The 24,831-nt window shown below is 41.4% G+C and overlaps 1 protein-coding gene, 1 non-coding gene and 1 pseudogene across 2 annotated transcripts in view; 1 reads left to right on the top strand and 2 right to left on the bottom strand.

The window, feature by feature from the left end:
• Positions 1 to 22,230, bottom strand: part of LRRC8D (leucine rich repeat containing 8 VRAC subunit D) — a 171,463-nt gene extending 149,233 nt beyond the window's left edge. Inside the window, exon 1 of the mRNA XM_049772192.1 lies at positions 22,219 to 22,230. The gene's annotated coding sequence lies outside the window, so the exon portion shown is untranslated. The remainder of the gene's footprint in view (positions 1 to 22,218) is intronic.
• On the top strand, positions 836 to 22,970 carry LOC126007042 (40S ribosomal protein S6-like; annotated as a pseudogene).
• LOC126008090 (U1 spliceosomal RNA) lies at positions 18,345 to 18,500 on the bottom strand. The gene has a single exon (XR_007495500.1). It is a non-coding gene; the product is annotated as a U1 spliceosomal RNA (small nuclear RNA).
• Positions 22,971 to 24,831: the final 1,861 nt, after the last annotated feature.

The raw sequence follows: 24,831 nt of genomic DNA, 5'->3' as shown, positions 1-24,831 counted from the left end.
TAGCGATTAAGACACAAGCCTGGGGGCCGGTGAGGTGGCGCTAGAGGTAAGGTGTCTGCCTTGCAAGCGCCTGCCAAGGAAGGACCACGGTTCGATCTCCCGGCGTCCCATATGGTCTTCCCAAGCCAGGGGCAATTTCTGAGCGCTTAGCCAGGAGTAACCCCTGAGCATCAAATAGGTGTGGCCCCGGGGCCGGGCGGTGGCGCTAAAGGTAAGGTGCCTGCCTTGCCTGCGCTAGCCTTGGACGGACCGCGGTTCGATCCTCCGGTGTCCCATATGGTCCCCCAAGCCAGGAGCAACTTCTGAGCACATAGCCAGGAGTAACCCCTGAGCGTTACCGGGTGTGGCCCAAAAACCAAAAAAAAAAAAAAAAAAATTAGGTGTGGCCCCAAAAGCCCCCCCCCCCCAAAAAAAAAGACACAAACCTGGGGGCCGGAGCGGTAGGGCATTTGCACTTGCTTTTGCCTGGCTGACCCACGGTGGATCTAGGTTTGATCCTAGGCATTCCATATGGTCCCCCAAGCCAGGAGCGATTTCTGAGCACAGAGCCAGGATTAACCCCTGAGCGTCACCGGGTGTGGACAAAAACCAAACACTCCCACCCCCCCACCAAAGACACAAACCTGAGCTTCATTGAAGCTAAACATTCCTTTGTGAAAGCTTTAGCACATGCAAGGGGTGGCAACTTCTCCAAGGATCTTTCCTAACTACTTTGCTTCTTACAGAAATCTTTCCAGTGCAGGGGAAAGGATGCGAATCAGACCATTGAGCTAATCTTCCAGAACTAACCTACTTCATGAATAAGGGCTCTGATGTCAAGCAGGGTGGGCACACAATGGGTTTCAGTGTGAAGAAGGGTAACCAGGACAGAGGAAAAAGGCCACAGGTTAGGAGCGGTCAGGATGGCTTCAGTTGGGAAACCAGAAAATCTAAAGGCAGTAGTAGGAAGCAGTATGGATATTGGGGTGATGTTTAAAGAAGGGGCAAACTAGAATAAGGTGTGTACAGAACAAAGCACCAGGGCAGAGAGCTAGCAGAGGCAATTAGGCACTTGCCTGGAACATACTGACTCCATTTTGATCATGGTACTAAATATGGTCCCCAGAGTCACTCCAAGAGTGACTTTTATGCACAGAACCAGGAGTAAGTTCTGAGTACTATGAGGTGTAGCCTTAACTATCACTCCCCCAAAAATTCCCCCAGAAAAAGTGATTCTGACAACCTCTTGACTTTAAAACTTTGGGATAGGGCAATTCTCTTTTAATTTTTTAATTTTTATTGGGGGCGGGTATTCTCTTGAGGTTGAGATGGGGCAGAGAATTTAAAATACCAGGCTCCTGCTCCTTTGCATCATGAACTAGCTCATGAACAAGCACACACTTTTTTGTTTTTCCCCACTAGGACCTAGACTCCATATTAAATTTCTTCAGTTTCTGCCATCATCTTGTGCAATGATGAGCTGTTGGCTATTCACTTGTGAATTAATCACACCATGAATCCTTTCAGTTTTTTTTCCATTGTCATTGCCACACATGCCTGCACTCAACACAATTTTCTTTTCATATATTGTAAGTAATATTTATTGAGTACTTGTTAACTATGAGTCAAGCATTGTTTTTCTGGGGGTGTTTTTTTTGGGGGGGGTCACACCTGGCAGCGCTCAGGGGTTACTCCTGGCTCTATGCTCAGAAATCGCTCCTGGCAGGCTCAGGAGACCATATGGGATGCCAGGATTTGAACCACCATCCTTCTGCGTCTAAGGCAAATGACTTACCGCTGTTCTATCTCTCTGACCCCAAGTTAAGCATTGTTTTTGGTGCTAACTTATATAATAATAAAGCAGACCTTTACTGGGAAGAGGCCCTTGCCCTGGAAGAACTCATAGCCTTGGTGGGGAATGTCAGAATACAACAAAATTGTGCTTTGACTGGGACATCTTCAGAGGAGAGTAGGTCACTTTGCCAGGTCTCAAAGGATAAATGAATCATTGAGTGGATAAAAAAGGAACAATGAAATGAGCTCTTCACTTTCATTCCATTTTGTAGCCATAGGGCAGTAAGTCCTTCACTAGAGATAGAGACAGAATATCTATGTATACTGTGCATAAAGTGAAAGAAAGTCTATAATTTTATTCTGTCACTTTAGCAAACATGTAGGACTTCAGTTAACTGCTTTTTTAATATGGCTTTGCTGAGTTTTCAAGCTGTCATCAAAACCCTAGATTATTTATCTTTTTCATTCTAAACTCTATACTTGAGTAGAGACTTAAAAAGACAAATCTTGTTTGCCTCTGATAAATAAAGTATACAGTCGACAGTATGAATGCATATTTTTCATACACGTTGACCACAAATAATTTTTTCTTTGCAATATTTTAAGATATACATCTAAACTAAATATAAAATAAAAATCTAAACTAATTTATTCTCTATTCCCCAGCATCTGAAAGCTCATTTAACTCAAGATGATCCAACAGCATTTTATTCAGCTCTGAGTGACTATTTTTATCTCCTGAAATATATTGGAATCCTCAAAATAACATGAATTCTAAATAATAGCATATTATGAAACCAACATGGATCAGAGAGAGTGGCCTTATCCTCAGATGCCTCTGAATTGGGGACCCACCATTTTTCCCCTTAGTTTTGGAGCCATCCTGAGATGGTCAGGGCCTACATTTGACACTGCACTCAGGGTAGATTATTTCTGGTAGGACTAAGGAACATGTATAAGCCAGGAATCAAACTTTGGCTGTGTGCAAGGCAAGCACACTACCTGCTGTGCTATTGTTCCAATCTGATCTCTCTTTTTTATTATTTATTTTTATTTTTTACTTAAGCACCATGATTACAAACATGATTACATTTGATTTACAGTCACAAACAGAACATCCCCCTTCACCAGAGTAACATTCTCCTCTCCCAATGGCCCTCTCCCCTCTTCCCATCCTCTGCCTGTATTCGAGACAGTTATTTATTTTTAAGTTCAGTAAACTTTTTTTTTCTTAAAGGATAAGGTTAAAGAAAAAATACAATAGTAAAGGTGTGACAGTGGCAATCGCCATTGTTTGCATAGGCCCAGAAAAATATGGGGAAAACAGAAAAAAATCCTTGGCCTGATTACAAGAAGGCCTCACCCAGATCGGAATACATTAAACTGAGAAACTTCTGCACCTCAAAAGAAATAGTGCCCAGGATACAAGAGTCACTCACTGAGTGGGAGAAACTATTCACCCAACACCCATCAAATAAGGGACTAATATCCAAAATATACAGGGCACTGACAGAACTTTACAAGAAAAAAACATCTAATCCCATCAAAAAATGTGGAGAAGAAATGAACAGACGCTTTGATAAAAAAGAAATACAAAATGCCAAAAGGCACATGAAAAAATGCTCCTCGTGGGCCTGGAGAGATAGCACAGCGGCGTTTGCCTTGCAAGCAGCCGATCCAGGACCAAAGGTGGTTGGTTTGAGCCCCGGTGTCCCATAGCGTCCCCCGTGCCTGCCAGGAGCTACTTCTGAGCAGACAGCCAGGAGTAACCCCTGAGCACTGCCGGGTGTGGTCCCAAAAAACAAACAAACAAACAAAATGCTCCTCACACTCATTAGGGAGATGCAAATCAAAACAACGATGAGATACCACCTCACACCAAAGAGATTGGCGCACATCACAAAGAATGAGAACAATCAATGCTGGCGGGGATGTGGAGAGAAAGGAACTCTTATCCACTGCTGGTGGGAATGTCATCTAGTCCAACCTCTATGGAAAGTGATATGGAGATTCCTCCAAAATCTGGAAATTGAGCTCCCATTCGACCCAGCTATTCCACTCCTAGGGATATACCCTAAGAACACAAGAACACAATACAAAAAAACCCCTTCCTCACACCTATATTTATTGCAGCATTATTCACAATAGCCAGGCTCTGGAAACAACCAAGATGCCCTTCAACAGACAAATGGCTAAAGAAACTATGGTACATATACACAATGGAATATTATGCAGCCGTCAGGAAAGATGAAGTCATGAAATGTTTCTATACATGGATGTACATGGAATCTATCATGCTGAGTGAAATAAGTCAGAGGGAGAGAGAGAGAGACGCAGAATAGTCTTACTCATCTATAAATTTTTTTTTGTCCCCCAATTCACAATACATACCCGGCAAGGGGCCTGTGTTGAGGTTCTCATCTATAAATTTTAAGAAAATTAAAAGTCATTTTTGCAACAATCCTCAGAGACAATGAGAGGAGGGCTGTAACTTCCAGCTCACTTCATGAAGCTCACCACAAAGAGTGGTGAGTGCAGTTATAGAAATAACTACACAGAGAACTACCATAATCATGTGAATGAATGAGGGAACTGGAAAGCCTGTCTAGAGTATAGGTGGGTGTGGGGTGGGATGGAGGGAGATTTGTGACATTGGTGGGAATGTTGCACTGGTGAAGGGGGGTGTTCTTTACATGACTGAAACCTAATCACAATCATATATGTAATCAAGATGTTTAAATAAAGAAAAAAAGTAAAAAAAGAAAAAGAAAAAAGAAATAGTCGAGGGGGAGGGTGTTGTTTCCTGGACACCACTTTGGTATGAGATTTGGCCATCTAGAGTCTGTAAACAACTCACAGCACCTCATATCAGGAAATGCCTTTGACTGGAGGCATCTTAGAAACTGGTTATGGTAGCAAGTACAGGTACCCAGTGAAAGGGATCTCCCTTTCTTACCTTAAGATCTTCAACACGCCAGTAGCAGTTAGAGACTATTCATGTGCCTTTCACGGATGCAGAAACTTAGCCCAGAGAGCATTTATTTCAAATCCATTAGTTAAAGACAGGGCCAAGCCTCAATTACAAATGCAAGTGCCATGACTGGGAAGGTAATCAGCAGACTTTGGAACAGCCACAGAGCTGGGTGTGAGCACCCTGGAGCCAGGACTATGCTTTCATGCCTGAAGGACTTCCTGGATCCAAGCATTTACAAGAGAAGGGAACAAACGGCCATGTGCTGACAGCTCTTACTCGGCTGGAGGCCACGCTGTGATTTGTGATCTGGTCTTGCTGCCACATACAACAGCTGAGAACCTTGTCTTGGAATTAACTTTGGTCCCAAGACAGTGGAAGGGCTGAGATGATTATTGTCATCATTCTCACAATCTGGAAAGAATACTAGCGGTCTTTTATTCCCTGTTTGATCCTTTTGTTGTTGTTGTGTTATTACTGTTGTGCATGTGTGTATGAACATGCTATGTGTGCTGTATATGTGTTTTACATGCTGACAAAAATCTGAAACCTCACTTTTTCTCCTGTTGGCTTAAAAACTTTGGGTTAGTTAGAAGACTCATACAGATAGGAAGTGCCGTAATCAGCTGAAAGCAAGTTTTTCTTTTTCTTGTTTAAATTTTTAATAAGTTGCTTTCAGAAATTAATTATATATTTCTTTTTTTTCTTTATTTAAACATCTTGATTACAAAAATGATTGTGATTAGGTTTCAGTCATGTAAAGAACACCCCCCTTCACCAGTGCAACATTCCCACCACCAATGTCCCAAATCTCCTTCCATCCCACCCCACACCCACCTGTACTCTAGACAGGCTTTTCAGTTCCCTCATTCATTCACATGATTATGGTAGTTCTCAGTGTAGAGTGGTGAGTGCAGCTGAAAGTAAGTTTAGTAGCTTTTCATCCCATAGGCCTCTCCTCTCCTTTCTTATCCCTCCAGACAGTAAGAATTTATCTTGTGATCCTCTTCCCTAAAACTCCACCTTCTCTGAAGTTTGCAGTGAACTCCAGGCATCCCCTCATGTGGTGCGTTGGTAAGGTGGGGGAGTTGCTGCCTGCAAATAACCCATTGTATTGAGAGAGGGAAAAACTGTCTTTAAGAGGCAAACCAGCTTGACTGGCCTTCAGAAGCACTTGCTCATTCGTGTCTACAAATTTTCTTTTTCTACAAAAAGCTAAATGGGGCTCATTAAGTTCCTCTGGTGTAATTTTTTATTTTAAAAGAAAGGACAAGTTAAAAATAGCCCAAGCACAAGTCTTGCAGGCAATAAAAGCATTGGTTGTTAAGAACTGGGATAAGGACTGGAGAGAGGTTTTCACAGTTACAATGGGAAGCACTGCAGGAACTGGCAAAGCTCAGGGAAGGAAGAGTAAAAGGGGAGTCCTGGGGGTGCAGTGAGGCTGCCTGAACAGCCTCTCAGGGCTGCACTAGAACTTGGGTTTGATCTTCTCTGAACCCAGAAACTATCATAGGGTCAGGATGAGCTTGCCTTGGATGAGAGGATATGGCAAAATTTCATCACGCAGTTAAGACCAGGAAATCCAGAACCCAGATGAAGGCCCCAGCTCTTGGAAAAGGAGAGTTGTTCTTCTTCACCCAAAGACAAAACGGCCTGCCTTCCTGGCCCAGGGCAAAGACAAGATGGGGCACTCAGGATCCCATGGAGAGATGCATTGAGAAATGGAATACCATTCCAGTGCTCATATTCTGTGTCCAGAGCTCAACTGGAAGGACTCAATTCAGACACCTCCCTCTGCTTTCATACTGGGGACAGAAAGGGCAGGAAAGCCTTGGGGATGAAATTAGTCATCACTGAACAAGCACTCTGTTGCCAGAAAGCTTTATGGGCCTGTGCCAGCTTCGGAGCAGCTTCTGGATGGGCAGCAGGCAGGACTGGCCCTCAAAAGGCTGAGCTCAGAGCCAACGCTCCGTGACAACCGCCTCTGGCTCCCAGCGTGGTGCCAGTCGCAGCAGCTGAGCCAGGTTCTCTTACCCTCAGCCAGATTCTGAAACAGAGGCACCTTCCCCTGGAGTCCAAAACAGAGCCACCCTTCCTCAACTCCTGGAGGGACCAGTTTTAAGAAGGGATGGGAGAAGCTCATCCAGCAGGAGGGAGCAAGAACACCACCAGCCTCTCCCAAGGCTGCCAGACAACACTCCAGGAAAGCTGCGTGTGGAACATGTGGTGGGTTCTAAACCTTCTAAGTGTGGACCAATGATGCTGATTTCTTCTTCATCTTTAGGAGTAAGTGCTCCTAAAGGCCATTCAAGACGGTCTGCCTCTTAAAGCCATGAACAAGGACTCATGCTTCTATTGATTTTGTTGCTCAAGAGCAGAGAAGAGACAACTGGCAGATTCTGGGTTTAACTGAATAGGAATGAACTGAAAGGCAGTCACTTACCAGGGGTGTGTGTGGATGCCTGCATAGGGTTGGAGTTCTGACTGAGCAGCATGTGAAGCCTCTGTAACCTATAGATCCTATTAGTACCTCAGGAAATGGTCTGGGAAGATGAGAACTGCTAAGCACAGGAAGATCCACGTACCATGATGGACATGTGCATGTCCTTCCTGCCTCCAACTTGTGCTCAGAAACCCCTCCCTCCTCTGTCAAACTGCCCTCATAGTCAATCCCCCTAAGGTGATCGCACTCAACTTCTTAAGTGCAATAAGGATATTAGAAACCTTTTATCAAAGACTCATTATCTGCCTGGCAGCCAGCCAGCCTCATATCTATATCACCTATGTACTTATTAGCTAGTCCCAGGTTCAAATCCTGACTGTGCCATTTTGTTATGGGGTCACTTCAGGCAAATGCATTACCTTGCATGAGGCAATTTTATCAACAGTGAAATGTGACAGTAAAAGCACTTATGTATTAGATATCTGAGCATGGGTTAAACAAAATAATGCATGGAAAGTGCTTAGCCAAGTACCTGGCACCAGGCTCTATAATGTAACCATTGCTCCAGGTGCCAACACTGCTATTATGATCAGGTCTATTTTATACAAACAACTAAGGCTACAGGGAGCATCAACACCCCAAACTGGGCTCATAGGACTTGAAATCTGGCTTCATTCCATTATGCCTGTTCGTTGCCTTTTATGTTACATTAGGTGGCAATAGACTCAGTGTCATCTGACCTCCCCTGAGAGTGGAGGAGCGTTAGCTCGTTTCCTATGAATAGTTAAACACACCAGCATAGAGATCGCCAAATGGTTTCGCTTTAAATGTCACACTCTCAAGTTCAGACGAGCCTTACACACTTTTGCCTTCTCAGTGTCTAACAGAGGGTGTGTCCCATCAGAGAGGGAGCTCATGATTGTACCTAGAATGGAAATGGATCCTCAGAAAACCTGAAACTGGTGAAAGACTCCCATTAGCCACTCCCTGGGAACTCCATTTTGCTTAAAGGTCATTGTCTTCATACTTTACAGCCTGTAATGAATTCATGTTTCTCCACCCAGACTTCTCGTAGTCTTCTCCATGTTTTTATTCACTATACAAATGACCAATGTGCGCCTAGTCCTTCTAAGATTAGGTGCTGCAGTGCAGTCCTCACCAAGAAAGCCAAATTCCCTGCCCTCTCAAACAGATAACTATGTGACCAGCAAATGAGGCTGGAATAAAATCACTAAGGAAACAAAATAATGGACTGTGCATGTGCTGTGAGAATTCACAACAGGAGCACCTCACCTATAACCAGGGACAAGGTCACTGGGATTACCTGACAAGAAATCATGAGTAAGAGTTCACAGGTGAGTACATGGAGAATATGTTTCAGGCAACAGAAAGTCCAGGGCAACTGCAAACACAACTAGGATCAAATGAGTTTAAAGGGGATGTGTACAGAGAGTCCTTGTTGAAAATCACATACAGTGATTCTCAATTTTGCTAGTGCAAAAGAAAATATTGAGAATCGATATCAAAGATTCTTGTTGTTCCTGAGAAATAGCGTGTATACAAATGAGGCAACTTAATCAAAATATCTAAGAGGGGCTGGAGTGATAGTTCAGAGAGTGAGGTGCTTGCCTTGCAAATAATCAACTTGGGATTGATCCCCAGCATCCCTTCTAGTTTCCCAAACCCTGGAGTGAATCTTGAGTGTAAAGTCAGGAGTAATCTCATTGTGGCCTAAACCCAAAAAGTAAAAAAGAAGTCTAAGTAACAACACCACCACTAGAGAGTTAATTCAGGTCCAAGGTGCTTGCCTTCTTCATTTTATTTTAATTTATTTTATTTGGTTTTTGGGCAACACCAGGTGACGCTCAGGGGTTAGTCCTAGCTATGCGTTCATAAATCGCTCTTGGCATGGGATGCCTGGGGATCGAACGGTCCTTGGTCAGCTGCATGCAAGGCAAATGCCCTACCACTGTGCTACCAGATCTGGCCCCAGCCTTCTTCATTTTAAATATTGCATTTTTTTTCCCATTTTGTTTTTAACTTCAAAGTGTTCATAGTTATTTTTTTTCATAGTTATTTTTTAAACTATAGTCCAGCCCTCCAATGGCCTGAGGGACAGTGAACTGGTCCCCCCCCCGTTTAAAAAGTTTGAGGACATTTGGTCTCTAGATCTTAGGAATCATCATCATTGGAGAGGAGTTGGACTTCCATAGTTCAACATGCTTCCTGGGCGATTCAGAAGCCTCCTGAGGCTTGAGAACCACTGTGACCCTTTATTTATTGAGTCCTTCTCATAGCGCCACAAGTGCCTGAGTAGATCATGGAGAAGGCAAAGACTCAAGGAAATAGAAATGAAAACATGGGGAGACATGGAAGCATGCATGTGGAACAGTAAAAATATTATACTGGCTGGAGCAAAACAATGTTGTAATATAATAAAAGAGAATTTTGTGGATTTTTTGGGTTTTCTTTTTTTGGGGAGGTACCTAATCATGCTATATTATTGCTTCAGTCCCTAAAAACATAATTTGGGGGGGGGGTTGGGTCACACCCGGCAGTGCTCAGGAGTTACTCCTGGCTCTACGCTCAGAAATCACTCCTGGCAGGCTCGGGGGACAATATGGGATGCTGGGATTCGAACCATCTTCCTTCTGCATGCAAGGCAAATGCCTTACTTCCATGCTATCTCTCCGGCCCCCTAAAACAGAATTTTAACTAGAGATTTTTGCCTGTGAAAAACATTAAGTAGTAATAATAATGTAGGCAACAGAAAAAAACCATGTGGTCACCAACAGAAATAGTCCTGGCGCACTGTGAAGATGTTATTGGAAGGAAAACTATGGGTAAAATAATTTTTCCATGTACGACTTTGGAATCCACACTTAATTTCACCTAGTCTAGGTTCCTAAATCTATCTAATGGAGATGACCATTAACCTGTTATGCTGTTCAAGGATAGAAAGATTTAGTGTGTATTTGTGAAAAATCAGTGCTATAAAGGACTAAGACAATATCGAAAGAATAGCAAAAATTAAACACACACAATACACCCACCCCTAACTTTTCGTCACCCATCATGTGGCTTGTGATATCTGGCTCCATGACAGTTACTGTACCTGTCTGCTATGTTGCCTTTGTTCTTTCGATCACCGGGCTCCATGGCTTCCCTGGAGTCTGCATAACCAGCTTCTCATAGAGCGCCCTCTACTGCTAGATATAGAAATAGTCATCCAGTCCACTACCGGTAACATTTTCCAATCTTTCAGACAATTCCTCAAACCTAAAGTAGCCTAAGTGAAAAAATATCTTTAATCTAAAGTCATACATTTATATCAAAGGTAAATTTCTTTATACATTTATAATCACTATGTTAATGACCAATTAATGTTCTTCTTGAAAAATATCTCTTTGAAAAAATGATGAAGATAGAAGCAATATATTTTTATCTTAAAATATTTGTTTTATTGATTATTTTGGTTATAAGTTTATTTTATGAGTGAAAATATTACTAAGATCAGCAGTCTGAATTCTGCTACTGGCTAACTGGCCACTTTGGGTAGAAAACTCTCAAATTTTGCAGTTTTATTTTATTTATTTATTTATTTATTTATTTTTATATTGGGAGATTATATCTGAAAGTGACCAAGAATTTCTTCCAAAAGTGCTTGAGGAATCATGTTGCTATGGATATTGGTCCAGGGTTCACCACATGCAAGGCAATTGACTTAACCCCTGTACTCTCTCTGGTCCCTGGCTATTACAGTTTTATGATAAAATAGGAGATGCAATTTCCACAACCTTTCAGCTTTCTTTTAGCATGATTCTTTGTCTAATTAGAGAGGCAGAGTGAGGCGAAGCTATCATGCAAAAGATACACATTCTCTTCTCTATTTTAGCCTTTACCAGTTCTAGGGCCTTGACAAAAAAAATTGAGCTGTCTGGATCTTAGTTTTCTCACATATAAAATGTAAATGAGATCTGGTCTAACGTATTTACAAAGTTATGATGAAATTTTAAAAAAAGATGCTCACAAAATATTTTGAACACTCTAACTGCAATTGGAAATGAAATAGAAAATGAGAAATTCTAAACATAAGGTTCTCTTTGTGATCGTTTCTGTGTAAAGAATGACAGTTAGGGGGCTGGAGAGATAGCATGGAGGTAAGGTGTTTGCCTTTCATACAGAAGGTCGGTAGTTTGAATCCCGGCATCCCATATGGTCCCCCGTGCCTGCCAGGGGCGATTTTTGAGTGCAGAGCCAGGAGGAATCCCTGAGTGAAGCCGGATGAGACCCCCCCCCCTCAAAATGACAGTTAAAGACTTTAAAGATAAGCACATCTGAATTTTGATCCTAAACTTATTAATTAGTAACTCCTGTAAAACTAAGCAAATCTAAGGCTCAATTATATTAACTAAGAAGAAAGAGATCAATATTGTTATGATGATTAAATGAAATGTACAGGAAAGTGCTTAATACAATTCTGTCACTTTCAGACATAAATAAAAGAAATTTTTATTTTGCTTAAGCCAATTTCATGATACCATTGAAAGGATAAAAAAGTTAAGAAAGACAAATATAGAATGACTTTTCAGAAGTCATCCAAGTCTTTTTTTCTTGGGCTTTGAATAGAATTTTTCTAAGACTTGCTGCAAATAAGTCCAAGAATCTATCCACAGAAAGAGCATTAGGATATTGTATAAGATGTGCAGTTTAGAGGTTTTTTGAGGAACTCTGACGAAAGAGCCAGTGTAGGAATTCAGTACCTGAAGTAGCTGTAGGAGGCCAGTGGGGTGCACGTAGGGCAATGATGTAAGTTTTCAATCGCTGCTTCTCTGGGCTATGGATTCTTTTCCCTGCTGACCTGTGATGCTGCCAGAACTGGCACCAGCTTTCTCAGCATGGACTGCTTATTTTGTTTGCAAAAGGCAAAACAGAATCCTTCATCCAGACTCTAGCCATCTAGCCATCTAGCCATCATGTAGGGTCTGTAGGAAACAGGATCAAAGACAACACTAGAATCCCAGAGAAAAATTAGAGACTTCATCTCAGGGTAAGAAGTCATGGTACTCTAGTGTACAGGGGTGTGTTTAAATAGACTTCTTTCATCTCTCCAAATATCTTTCACCTTGAGTAATGGAAGTTTGCATAAATAACTAAGGAGAGCGGCCTAGCTGTGTGAGTGGAACTATTGACCTCATGGGTCAAAAAAAATTCTGAAGGACAGGATTTTCTAAATTTACAGAGACAGCTCCACCTCAACAGCTTTTCCTGGGATTTTTACTTCTATTTCAGTCTGTGTACCTGGAAGAGCCTACTTCGATGGTAAAAACAATACTGATAAAAGATACAACAAACCTCCCTTCATTGCCTTCTAAGGGGTTGGCCATCTCATTGACTACAAGAGCAGTTCTAGGAGGAGGAGGAAGAGTGAGAGGAGGAAGGCAGAGGGAGAAGGAGGGTGAAGAAGGATCTAAAAGAACAGATAGTTCCAAAAGTTGAAAGTGGGACTTTCTCTCATATTCTTGATTTAAAAATTGAGACTCCTGGGCTGGAGAGAGAGCACAGGGGTTAAGGTGCCACCTTGTACTTGTTATCCCAGATTTTATCTTTGGCACCAAAAATGGCTCCCTGAGCCTCACCAGAAATGAACATGAGCAGAGACAGGAGTAAGCAAGATATGGCCCCCCAAATTAAAAATAAATAAATAAGTAAATAAAATGAAGACTTGACAGTAGTGTATCTATATCACGGTTTGCATTTATGTCAGGATTAGAGCAACCAGACAGTGAGTGGAGTTTGACAACCTTGAAGTAGATGGGCACCCGAGGGCCAGAAAGCAGAGAAGCAGGAATCAAAGCTTCTTTGTTCTTTTGTCCAGATACTCCACTGGGAAAACCTGTCTAATTTGCAAGGCACTTCTCTTTATGTATTACCTCAGGAGATGAGAGGGAGCAGGTGGGCAAAGGAGGGCCCAATACAATAGGAAAGAGCCCTCATTCTGCAATTTAAATTCCCTTACTCATAAAATGAGAAAATGAAACACTTGACAGCAATTCAAGGCCCACCAAACTCTTAAGTTTATAAAGTCAATCATGTCCCTCAGAAAATAGCTCTTTTCTACAGAGATCAACTGAAGCCAGAAAGTTTATTTAAAATCCCAACTCAGGTATTAGCTGTGTGATTTGGGGCAACACTTTAAAGGCTGTAAGCAGAGAAAGTCAAACTAGCCTTTCCTGCTTACTTCCAAGGGTGGTTATTGTAGGTAAATACACAGATCCTATAGAGCACACATCCAGTTTTTCTCCCTATACAAAGCATACATCCTGTTTTTCTCCCTAATAGAGCATATGTCCTGTTTTCCCCTTATACAGAGCTTTTTATCTGTTTTCTTTTTCTTTTTATCTTGTTTTCTCCTTTTCCTGTTTTCCTCCAAACCTGATTGGCTGACACACATTATAAATAACTCATCCCCACCACTAAGAAGAAAGGGTGGTTGTCGGGGCCGGGAAGGTGGCGCTAGAGGTAAGGTGTCTGCCTTGTAAGCGCTAGCCAAGGATCAGGACCGCGGTTCGATCCCCCGGCGTCCCATATGGTCCCCCCCAAGCCAGGGGCGATTTCTCAGCGCATAGACAGGAGTAACCCCTGAGCATCACATGGGTGTGGCCCAAAAACCAAAAAAAAAAAAAAAAAAAAAAGAAAGGGTGGTTGTCAGTTATTCCTCCTGCAAAGTATTGTGGATGATTTTTGGAATTCTTTTTTGTTTGTTTGTTTGTTGTTTTTGGACCACACCTGATAACGCTCAGAGGTTACTCCTGGCTATGCACTCAGAAATACTCCTGGCTTCGGGGACCATATGGGACAACAGATCTGTCCTAAGCTAGCTTGGGTAAGGCAGATGCCTTACCACTTGCACCAACGCTCTGGCCCTTGGTTTTTGAATCTTTAAGCTTTCTACTTGTCTGGGATCCAACTTCGCCAGCCTCACTTACAGTTATGAGACTAAAAATTGAAACAAGATCAATTTATATCAAGACTGAAAACTGGCGAGTGATCCCTAGTGCAGAACCAGGAGCTGGTGTGATCCCTCTCCCCCAATCAAAACCAAAACAACCTACTGGAAACAAAGGGAAACAAGTTACTGTAATATGCAAGGGAACCTACCTAGCTCCTGGTTTATGCCTAGCTGTGGAAGGGAAGAGGAGGGAAGTCAAATACGGCAAGTACTTATGGGCTCTGCTTTGCTGACTCTTCCCCCTAGGACTCTGATGATACATAAAATCAACTTGAACTTTCCTCACAGCACTATCCCTATTAGTATTGTCCACACAGAGCTACTGTAGACATCCTTCTGCCAAAACTGCAGTTAGCCCCACAAGTCACCAACCACAAGCCCAAAGCCTATTGTAAGGCTTCTTCCCTTTTATTGTTGTTGCTGTGATGGTTGTGATACTCCCCTAAAGCTTGGCTTTCTCCTGTCTTTTCTGTCCCAAACCCTTTGAGGAAGCTATCTGGAATTCTCTTCTCAATCCATCTCACTTTTTTTTTTTTGCCTTGCTCCCCCATCTCACTTTTTGAAAGTTCATGAAAACTTTCTGCTCTGTTCTTCCTTAGTTGTTGGTGACTAAGGCCACTTCCCTGTCCCAGTTCAGCTTGAGGAGTGTCTGTTTACATTTCCTGGGTGATTTGGATCCTGGAAGTCACCTAATAATGCTGTTTCCACCTAGATTTTAGACCTAGTCCCTCTTCACTACTGCTATGCACTTCCTCCCAGACCTGACCCAATACGGGAGTTATCTGCACAGAGCAAAGAACAGGGGACCTTGTACCACAGCAAGATAGTCCTTTTATTTTCTCACAGCCCAAGGGCAGCGGTAATTTAGGTATTCAGATTTAGATAACAAGATGAGAGGATGAGATATGTTCCTTAGATTTTCAGGAGTATTAAGTCTCTTAACAGTTTACTTTCTTGTTTCTGTGGCTGAGCACATGATGTCATTTTAGTTGGATTTACATTCAATTTCCACAACAAAAAAATTCTAAAGTATAGAGCTGGATAAAAAGTATAACCTAAAAAAAAAGTATAACCTAATATAGTACCTATATATAACATCTATATAATAAATATATACAATAAATATATAAAATATACAATATTATTATAACATTGGCATAACAATATATAATATATATGCAATATATAACATCAATGTAATATAATGACATCTATAAGATAAAAGATGTAATAGCATAGCATAATATAATATTATAATGTAATATAATACATTGTAATATAATGTATCATAATATACAAGAGAAATCTTTCAGGTGCCAACCCAGGGGGACCGGAACAGTAGGATTTCTCTTTGAGGGCCTCCAATATGCAGTTTCCTATATATGTGGTTGTCCCTAGGGAAGTAGACAAGACCTGCACAGTCAAAATGAACTCACAAAAGACAGTCTGGGAAAAGCTAAAGCTTTCCTTGTAAGGGGGAAATGGCACACACTGGTCCTTGAACCACTGCTTACAACCCTTGGGTCAAAGTCACAAGGATGCCTGCAAGAGGCTATAAAGGTATCATCAACTGGCTGCCCATATCCCCAGCTCTAATTCCTAAGACAGAAGGAGGGAATGAATCATGGGTGCCACAGTGTTTTCCATCCTGTAAGGGAAGAAATAGTAAAGCTGTGTGACATAGAAGCAAGGACTTTACTTTACTACTACTAATTTACTACTAGCTAGTAGGAAAGGTAGAAGCTAGAAACAAGTCTTTATCCTTAAGCTTTCATTATGTATAAAAGAGGAATTTTAGACTGACTAATGTCTAAAATTAGACTAGTGTCAACTGACTGGTTAGAATTTTAGATTTTCTAATTTGAGTCTAGATTAGTGATTTCCAACTTAGACTGTAGGCTTGGAGAATACTGTGATACGATATGTTAGGAATTTTAGGAAATGTTTGTGAATCAAGTGTTTTCTGTCAAAGGAATTAGGTAATTCATACAATATGAATACTACCATTTTAATCAAATGTGAGTGCTATCATAATGATTACAATGTGACACTTTAATTTTTTATTATTTCTAATATCTTTATCATGATTACAAATATGTTCGTAGTTGGGTTTCAGTCATAAAATATACACACACCCCCATCACCAGTGAAACCTTCCCACCACCAATGTTCTCCATCCCCTGCCTGACTTTGAGACAGGCATTCTATTTCTTCCACTCATTATCATTGTTTATGATAGTTGTTAATGTAGTTATTTCTCTAACTGCACTCACCTCTCTTTGTGGTAAGCTTCATATCATGGGATGGTCCTTCCTGATCCCATCTCTATTGTCTCTGGGTATTCATACTGCTTTTTTTGTTTGTTTGTTTTTTGGGCTATAACAGGTGACACTCAGGCTTTACTCCTGGCTATGCGCTCAGAAATCTTGGGGGACCATATGGGACATTGGGGATCCAACCGAGGTCTGGCCTGGGTCAGCTGCGTGCAAGGCAAATCCCTTACTGCTGTGCTATCACTCCCACCACTCATACTGCCTTTTATTTTTCTGAAATCCCACAGATGAGTGAGACTATTCTGTGTCTATCTCTCTCTCTCTGTCTTATTTCATTCAGCATAATAGGTTTCATGTCCATCCATGTGTAGACAAATTCCATATTTCCTAACAGCTACATAGTATTTCATTGTGTAGCTGTACCACAGTTTCTTTAGCCACTCATCCTTTGTCAGGCACCTGGTTTACTTTCAGATTATGGCTATTGCAAATAGTGCTGCAATGAACATAGGCATACAGAGGACATTTTTGTATTGTTTTTTGAGTCCTAGGGTATATCCCTAGGAGTGGTATGGCTGATCATATGGGAGCTCAATTTTCAGTCTTTTGAGGAATCTTCATATTGTTTTCCAGAAAGGCTAGACTAGCCCACATATTTACTAGCAGTGAATGAGAGTTCATTTCTCCCCATATCCCCTCCAGCACTGATTGTTCTTGTTCTTTGTGATGTGTGTCAGTCTCTGTGGCATGAGATGGTACCTCATTGTTGTTTTGATTTGCATCTCCCTGATGATTAGTGATGTGGAGCATTTTTTTTATGAGACTTTGGACTACATTTTCATTCTTTCACCCCATTTTTTGATGAGGTTATATGTTTTTTCTTCTTAAGTTCTGTGGATACCTTGTATATCTTAGTTACTAGCCCCTATTAGGTATTGGGTAAAATTTAAAGTTTTATTTAAAATGTAAGAATACCATTATGTATGTTTCTTTGTTAAAGTTTAGAATCACAATAACTTTCATGTGGTAGGATGTGACATTTTTTTTACTATTATAAATTTGTACTTGAGTTACAGGCATATAATAGATGTTCATCAGATATTTGCTGACTAGATTGAATAAAGTGTAGGGAATCATTTAAGATGATTATTCTGGTCTCTGCCAACTCTAAAATCTTATAAATTCTTCAACTCTGAAGCAATTTTCCAGTTTGGATTTTACTGTAGCTAATCACTTCTACATAATTAAAACCAGCTCTGGTCTTCTGCACCAGTGCCCAAATACTGGGAGACATTTCTGTTTCACATACATTGCTCTACTTTGCTCTACTCAGTTAGTATTCATGTCTTTAAAATCCCTTCCTGGAAATTATCTTCCCTTGTAAAAATGAAGAGGCTGGAACTCACGCCACACTCTGCATTATAACTTTATTAAGAAATATGGGCTCTGCCTGCCCGTAAGGGGGAAAATTGGGAAACAATGTGGCAGGGTAATGGGAGAATTTCCCAGGATTTTTACGTAACTGCACATCACTTAATTTTAATGCTTTTTTTTTTTTTTTTTTTGGTTTTTGGGCCACACCCTGTGACGCTCAGGGGTTACTCCTGGCTATGCGCTCAGAAGTTGCTCCTGGCTTCTTGGGGGACCATATGGGACGCCGGGGGATCGAACCGCGGTCCGTCCTAGGCTAGCGCAGGCAAGGCAGGCACCTTACCTCCAGCGCCACCGCCCGGCCCCAATTTTAATGCTTTATAACATAATTAATTCCTAAAATTTTTACAACAAGAATGTAAAATAAATTACACTGTAGATTTTGAAAGGACTTTGCTCATCCCATCTGCTAAGAAGTTTCTCTCTTTTTTTCTTTTTTCTAAGGGGAGAGCGCAAACGTAGTCCCCCACTACCACAAATTATGCAGTCGAGTTTCCCACATTTGGGGAAATCGCAGGGGACAGCACATCCGGAGTGCAATGGATAAACCTCGTCCTGGGGAAACCACCTTCGTAATCATGGTATGCTGAGAAGTTTCTAAGGTTTGTTGCTCATATATAATTTGATACCCAGAAATATTTTTGGGCCATTTACAATATGAGATATTGGGGGGGGTGATACTTAATATGTATTTGGAAGTGACTTCTCTCTCAGAGAGAAGAAAGAAGTCCTCTCTACTTTGTTTCATTCTCTCAGTAGTTCATGCTCACCCTTCTTCATTTTTTCTGGGTAAATTAGAAAGACAGTAATGAGCTAACACAGGTCTGAGCTGGCTGCCTAGGAGCACTGTGCCTTGGGCATTGGTACACATGTGGACTTGTGTATTTTGGGGGCCCTCCTTCATAAAATTTGTTACTCAGCAGTGCATGAGTCATTCTATGCATCTATTAATAGATGTTCTCATAATTCTTAAAAATGCATCTAAGGACTAGACTTTTTTTCTTTTAATTCTAATTCATACATGAGAAGACTAGTATTTGATTCAAGGTATGCATAGTTAGAAGTGATTTTTCACAGGAATGCGTAGTTAGAAGCATACTTTGTACCATCAGTGATACAAAGCTGACATCTAAATCTGGCTGGTCTGGCCTCTGAGCCTGAACTTTGCACAACTGACCAGATTCCAAACTGATATTTCTGCATGATTCTGAAATGTCTTCACCAATCAGCTCCTACCTATCCTTTTAGTTCATGAAGAGGCAATAACTTAACCAATTATATATCATTTGTGGTCATATTTTAAACATAAATGGCAGCCAAATAGTTATTAGACAGATACTTACATTGTGTTTACTAGTCTGTTTAATAAATACCTGGTTGCTGATAATTGAGGCAGTTAGTCATGGAACATTTACAATATGCTCGGCACTCATTCCTGGCCTTAGAGACATTGAATGTTTACCCTTTATCTGCACATAATTTGAAATAATATAGAGTTGCATGGAGAAGGGTAGAGTTCCAAAAGGTTGGTATAGACCAGAGGTCTCAAACTCGCGGCCCACGGGCCGTTTGTGGCCCTCCGTACAACATTTTGTGGCCCGCGGCCGGCCTTCAAATATCGCAGTATTCGCGATTATTGACTTACCAAATAATCGCAATAAAAATCGCATTAGTAAGAAAAAGATCGCATTAAACATTCGCATACCCCAGGCAGTTCCGTTCGGGGTATGCAAATGTTTAATGCGATTGTTTGTGATTTTTTATTGCAAATATTCTGTAAGCGAAATCCCTTATGCGGCCCTGCCTCACCCCGACTTTGCCTCCTGCGGCCCCCAGGTAAATTGAGACCCCTGGTATAGACTCTGTAAAAGATACTGTCTCATCTCATCTCCAGCTTCTTCTTTTATTTGTTTTTGGGTCACACCTGGCAGTGCTCAGGGGTTACTCCTGGCTCTACGCTCAGAAATCGCTCCTGGCAGGCTCAGGGGACCATATGGGATGCCGGGATTCGAACCACCGTCCTTATGCATACAAGGCAAACACCCTACTCCATGCTATCTCTCCGGTCCTCCAACTTCTTCTTTGTCTATTATAAGCAAAGACCAGTTTGGGCTCAGGAGAGCAATGTGCCTCTCATGTGCCTCTCAAAGTGCTGCTTATGTAATCATATGTTGTACAACAAAATGACAGAGGAAGCCTGCTTCTGAAAAGATATGATTTTCCTATTACAAAGTCACAGATTCAATTAGCATGCACTTTTGACCCATGGCTTTGCTCTTTCTTCATTTCTAAGGACTCAGAAACATTACCTGGAGTGGAACAGCCCTTTATAACTCGAGGACTGACACCAGATGCTTGGAAGGGAGTCAGATGCTGCCTGGTCCTCAGTGACTTCACCAAGCAGCAGTAACAACATGAACTGTATCTTCATATTTATTCTTTGATAAGAGAAAATGTAAAGACAGATTGATTAATAGCATATATCTCTGCTGAGTGTACCCATGCCAAGCTTGGCTGAACCTATATGGTTTCAGATGTCATCTTTAAATTGTTGAGCTGATGCACAAGATTTTGAGAAAAAAAGAGAAGGCCATTCTCTTAGAAAGTTTACCAAAAAAGGGAAAAGTATAGTAAAAACGATTTGGTCAAAGAAGTGTAACCAAATTTCTTCCATAATCAATTTAAAATATTCTAAATTGTACAGATGCTGTCATCGAAGAGTTTCATCAATGTTTGGAAGATCAGGGTACTCAGCTAGGTTTTAAGCAAGGAAAAGAGAAGTTGTTTAAGGTGTGAAGTGGGAAGTGTAGTGGGTTGTGGTGAGGTGAAGGCTAGAAAACCAAGGTTTACATAGAGCTATATAGTATCCAAAGAACAACAACAACAACAACAACAACAAGCAGGAAATTCCATTTCTAGCACCCCTGAAGCATTAGGAAATGTTGGGTAGGAGCATATTTCCTTGATCCTGAATTCTACTCATGCTCTCATGTACCTCATCCAGCATGTCAGCTCTTTTGGGGTGCAGGTACCTCAGCAGAGTTGGATCTAAAAAGCATCTCAAGGTTGAATCAAGCTGATTTGTCAGGTCTGCATAAATAGGCCAAGTGCCAATGGGAGTCTCCACTTCCAGGCCATGTGTGCACTATTTGGGAGCTTTGCACCCACAAAAACAAATCAAAATTCTCAGTGTAGGGGCCGGAAAGATGGCATGGAGGTAAGGCATTTGTCTTACATGCAGAAGGATGGTGGTTCGAATCTCTTATGGTTCCCTGAGCCTGCCAGAAGTGATTTCTGAGCATAGAGCCAGGAGTAGCCCCTGAGCACTCCGGGTGTGACCCAACCCCCTCCAAATTTCTCAGTGTAGAACAGGAAAGATAGCTCAAATCGAGAGAGGGCATGTTTTGCCTTCACTAAGGATTCTAGTTTGAACCCTTTTTCCCCAGCAGAAATTCAGGCTGCAAATTGAGGAGAGGCCCTCAATGTTTATGAACCATTGAAATACCTCACCCCCAAATCCCATGATATGCTTTTTCCAGGTGTCATCTCTTCTGATATCCATCTTTTCTGTTTTTCACTATTTTCCAGGTACTATCCCAAGCTCTGGATATAGCAACAGAAAATTATTTTATTCATAGCACAGTCTAGTGGAAGGACCAAAACAATAAACTATAGCTTAGTCCTATACTAAGTTTCTCCCCAGTTGGAGAGTTTTCTTCCCTTTCCTTTCTACTGTCCAATAAACTTCTATATTTAAATTATAATAATACAAATAATTACTGAATGGTATATTAGAGACTCTAGGGCCAGAGGGAAATACTAAAAATAAAAAGGGGGAGAGTCTATTAGTTCTTAGCTAAGCAGAAGTAGACCTCTTTTTCTGGCGGCTAAGAAATTTTGGGCTGCCTAAACATGAAGCTGAACATTTCCTTTATCTCTCTCCTTTTGTTTTTGTTTTTATGTTTGGGTAACACGCGGCAGCGCTCAGGAGTTACTCCTGGCTCTATACTCAGGAATCGCTCCTGGCAGGCTTGGGGGACCATATGGGATGCCGGGATTCGAACCACCATCCTTCTGCATGCAAGCAAGGCAAATGCCCTACCTCCATGCTATCTCTCCAGCCCCCTAAACATCTCTTATATCTCTTATCCAGCCACTGGCTGCCAGAAACTCTTGAAGTGGACGATAAACTTTGTAACGTTTATGAAAAGTGGTTGGCAACCGGAGTCGCTGCTGATGCTCTGGAAGAAGAATGGAAGGGTTACATGGTCCAGATCATTGACAAGCATGATAAGCAAGCTTTTCCCCTGAAGCAGGGGATCTTGACTACAGGGGATCTCTGACTACAGCTGAGTAAGGGACATTCCTGTTATAGAACAAGAAGGACTAATGAAAGTTCAAATCTGTTCGTGGTTTCATTGTTGATGCCCAGTTGAGGTTTCATTGTTGATGCCCAGTTGAGTGTTCTCGACTTGGTCATTGAAAAGAGAGGGAGAAGGATATTCCTAGATTCACTGACAATACTGTGCCTCAGTGTCTAGGACCCCAAACAACTAGCAGAATCCTCACTTTTTAATCTCTCTGAAAAAGAGGATGTCTGCCAGTACTTTGTAAAGACCATAAATAAAGAAGGTAAAACTAATAAAGGGGGGCCAGAGTGATAGCACAGTGGTAGGTTGTTTGCCTACACTCAGCCAACCCGGGACAGACTTGGGTTTGATCTCCAGCATTCCATATGTTGCCTGAGCTTGCCAGGGAGCAATTTCTGAATGCAGAGCCAGGAGTAACTCCTGAGTGTGACCAAATGTGGCCTAACCTCCCCCAAAAGAATAATAGAAGTAAGAAACTTAGTACCAACTCATCTAAGATTTAGATTCCATGTGTTCTGCAACACAAACTCAGCGTATTGCAGTGAAGAAACAGCATACCATAAAAAGCAAGGAAGAGGCTGCAGAGAATGCTAACTGTTGGTTAAGAGAATGAAGGAGGTAAAAGAAATGCCAGGAGCAGATTTTCAAGAGACGGGGGCTGTCTGCTTTGAGAGCTTCTGAATCCAGTCAAAAATGAGTTTTCGGACATCTCTTTTAAGCAATAAATAGAATAGTGGGCTGGAGTGATAGTACAGTGGGTAGGACGTTTGTTTGCCTTGCATGTGGCTGACCTGGGTTCTATCCCCGGTATCCCATATGGTCCCCTAAGTCTGCAGGAACGATTTCTGAGTGCAGAGCCAGGAGTAACCCCTGAGGGCCACCGAGTATGGCCCTCCCCCCCAAATAATACAGGTAATAGAGATAAAGAGTGCCAATGTACACTGGAGACAATTGTTGAAGAACATGCTAAAAATTCTATCTCACACACCATTCGTGGTCCATTCTTTTTTTTTTTTTTTTTTTTCATGGTCCATTCTTTAAGAGTGTGCTGTGAGCCTTTTGTTCCTCCAAAGTTCCTTCTTCTCTTCGTTAAGCATGGCAAAGAGTCTAAGAAATAAACTTTGGAGTGGGAAAGAGGAGAATATATGCCTTTATAGATGTGTAAGATATCTTGACTCCTAGAGAAAGACAATGATATTAAAAACCAGTCTATTCTGATATAGAGATTTGTCTTTAAACCTTAGGAGAACATAATCAATTCTGCCATCTGTTGGTTGTGTGAGCACATTGAAGCAACTCTTGCATGCAAGGTAAAGTCATGTAGTCTTTAAACTCCTTAAACTCCAAAAATATTTAATATCTAAACCATCAGGGATAGGAAGGACTTGATCCTTTTTAAAACTCTTTTGAGGGATATGCTGTAAACTTTGCTGTTGATTTCATATTAAATTATATAACACATTGAATTTTTTTTGTCTTAATAGCATTTAGTTATTTTCTGTTCTTTCTCCTATTGATGTAAGCACTGAGTCTAATAAACCTAGGCATCATGCATTTCAAGGCAATATAACTGCCTTTTCACTGTGATTATTAATATTTTATTTTATTTTATTTTTGGTTTTTTGGTCACACCCAGCAGTGCTCAGGTGTTACTCCTGGCTCTATGCTCAGAAATCGCTCCAGGCAGGCTCGGGGGACCATATGGGATGCCAGGATTCAAACCATTGTCTTTCTGCATGCAAGACAAACACCCTACCTCCATGATATCTCCCAAGCCCTTTTTATTTTATTTTAATTCAGTTTTTAAAGTCATACCCAGGGTGTGCTCAGATTTTACTCCTGCCTCTGAACACAGGGATCACTCCTGGCATGTAGAAGATGCCAGGGTTGTCATCCTAGGCAAGATCACAACAAGGCCCAGGAAGGAGGTCTTAGTGTGCAGTGGACAGCAGAGCATGAGCAAGTAGAGATTCAAACGATCTGGGAGCAACTTTAGAGAGATTACTTGTTTATTTTAGGTGAGAATATGGGATACTTATAATGTGCTTCAGCCGATCAAGTTAGAGGAAAGCAGGGTGTGAACTCTGTGTGTTTAGGGGAATTCTATCTATTGAGAACAAAGCAGGTATTGTGCTCTGGGTGTTTAGCTATACTGGCAGTTTCGGGAACATACCTGTGCCAGGGGTCAAACCTGGGTTAGCCTCATACAAAGTAATCACAGTATTAGCTGGACTAGCTCTCTCTTACCTCCTGTGATTATTTTAAAAATGAATATAAATGATTCATTAATAGTTTCTTGTAAGGTTAAAATGTAGACAGGTTCCTAAATTTTTTAAGTGTCCAAATTACTACACTGTGAGTTTCTATGACTTTCACCCATGACTTGCTTAATTAAGCTGCATTCCTAATTGCTTTAAAAATTGACCTGCTTGCCAGCGAGATAGCATGGAGGTAAGGCATTTGCCTCACATCCAGAAGGATGGTGGTTTGAATCCCGGCATCCCATATGATCCCCCGTGCCTGCCACGGGCGATTTCTAAGTGTAGAGCCAGGAGTAA

The sequence above is a fragment of the Suncus etruscus genome, chromosome 4, assembly GCF_024139225.1.
Source record: "Suncus etruscus isolate mSunEtr1 chromosome 4, mSunEtr1.pri.cur, whole genome shotgun sequence".
NCBI lineage: Eukaryota > Metazoa > Chordata > Mammalia > Eulipotyphla > Soricidae > Suncus > Suncus etruscus.
Note: the sequence above shows the minus strand (reverse complement) of the source record. Positions and strands in the feature narration are given on the sequence as shown.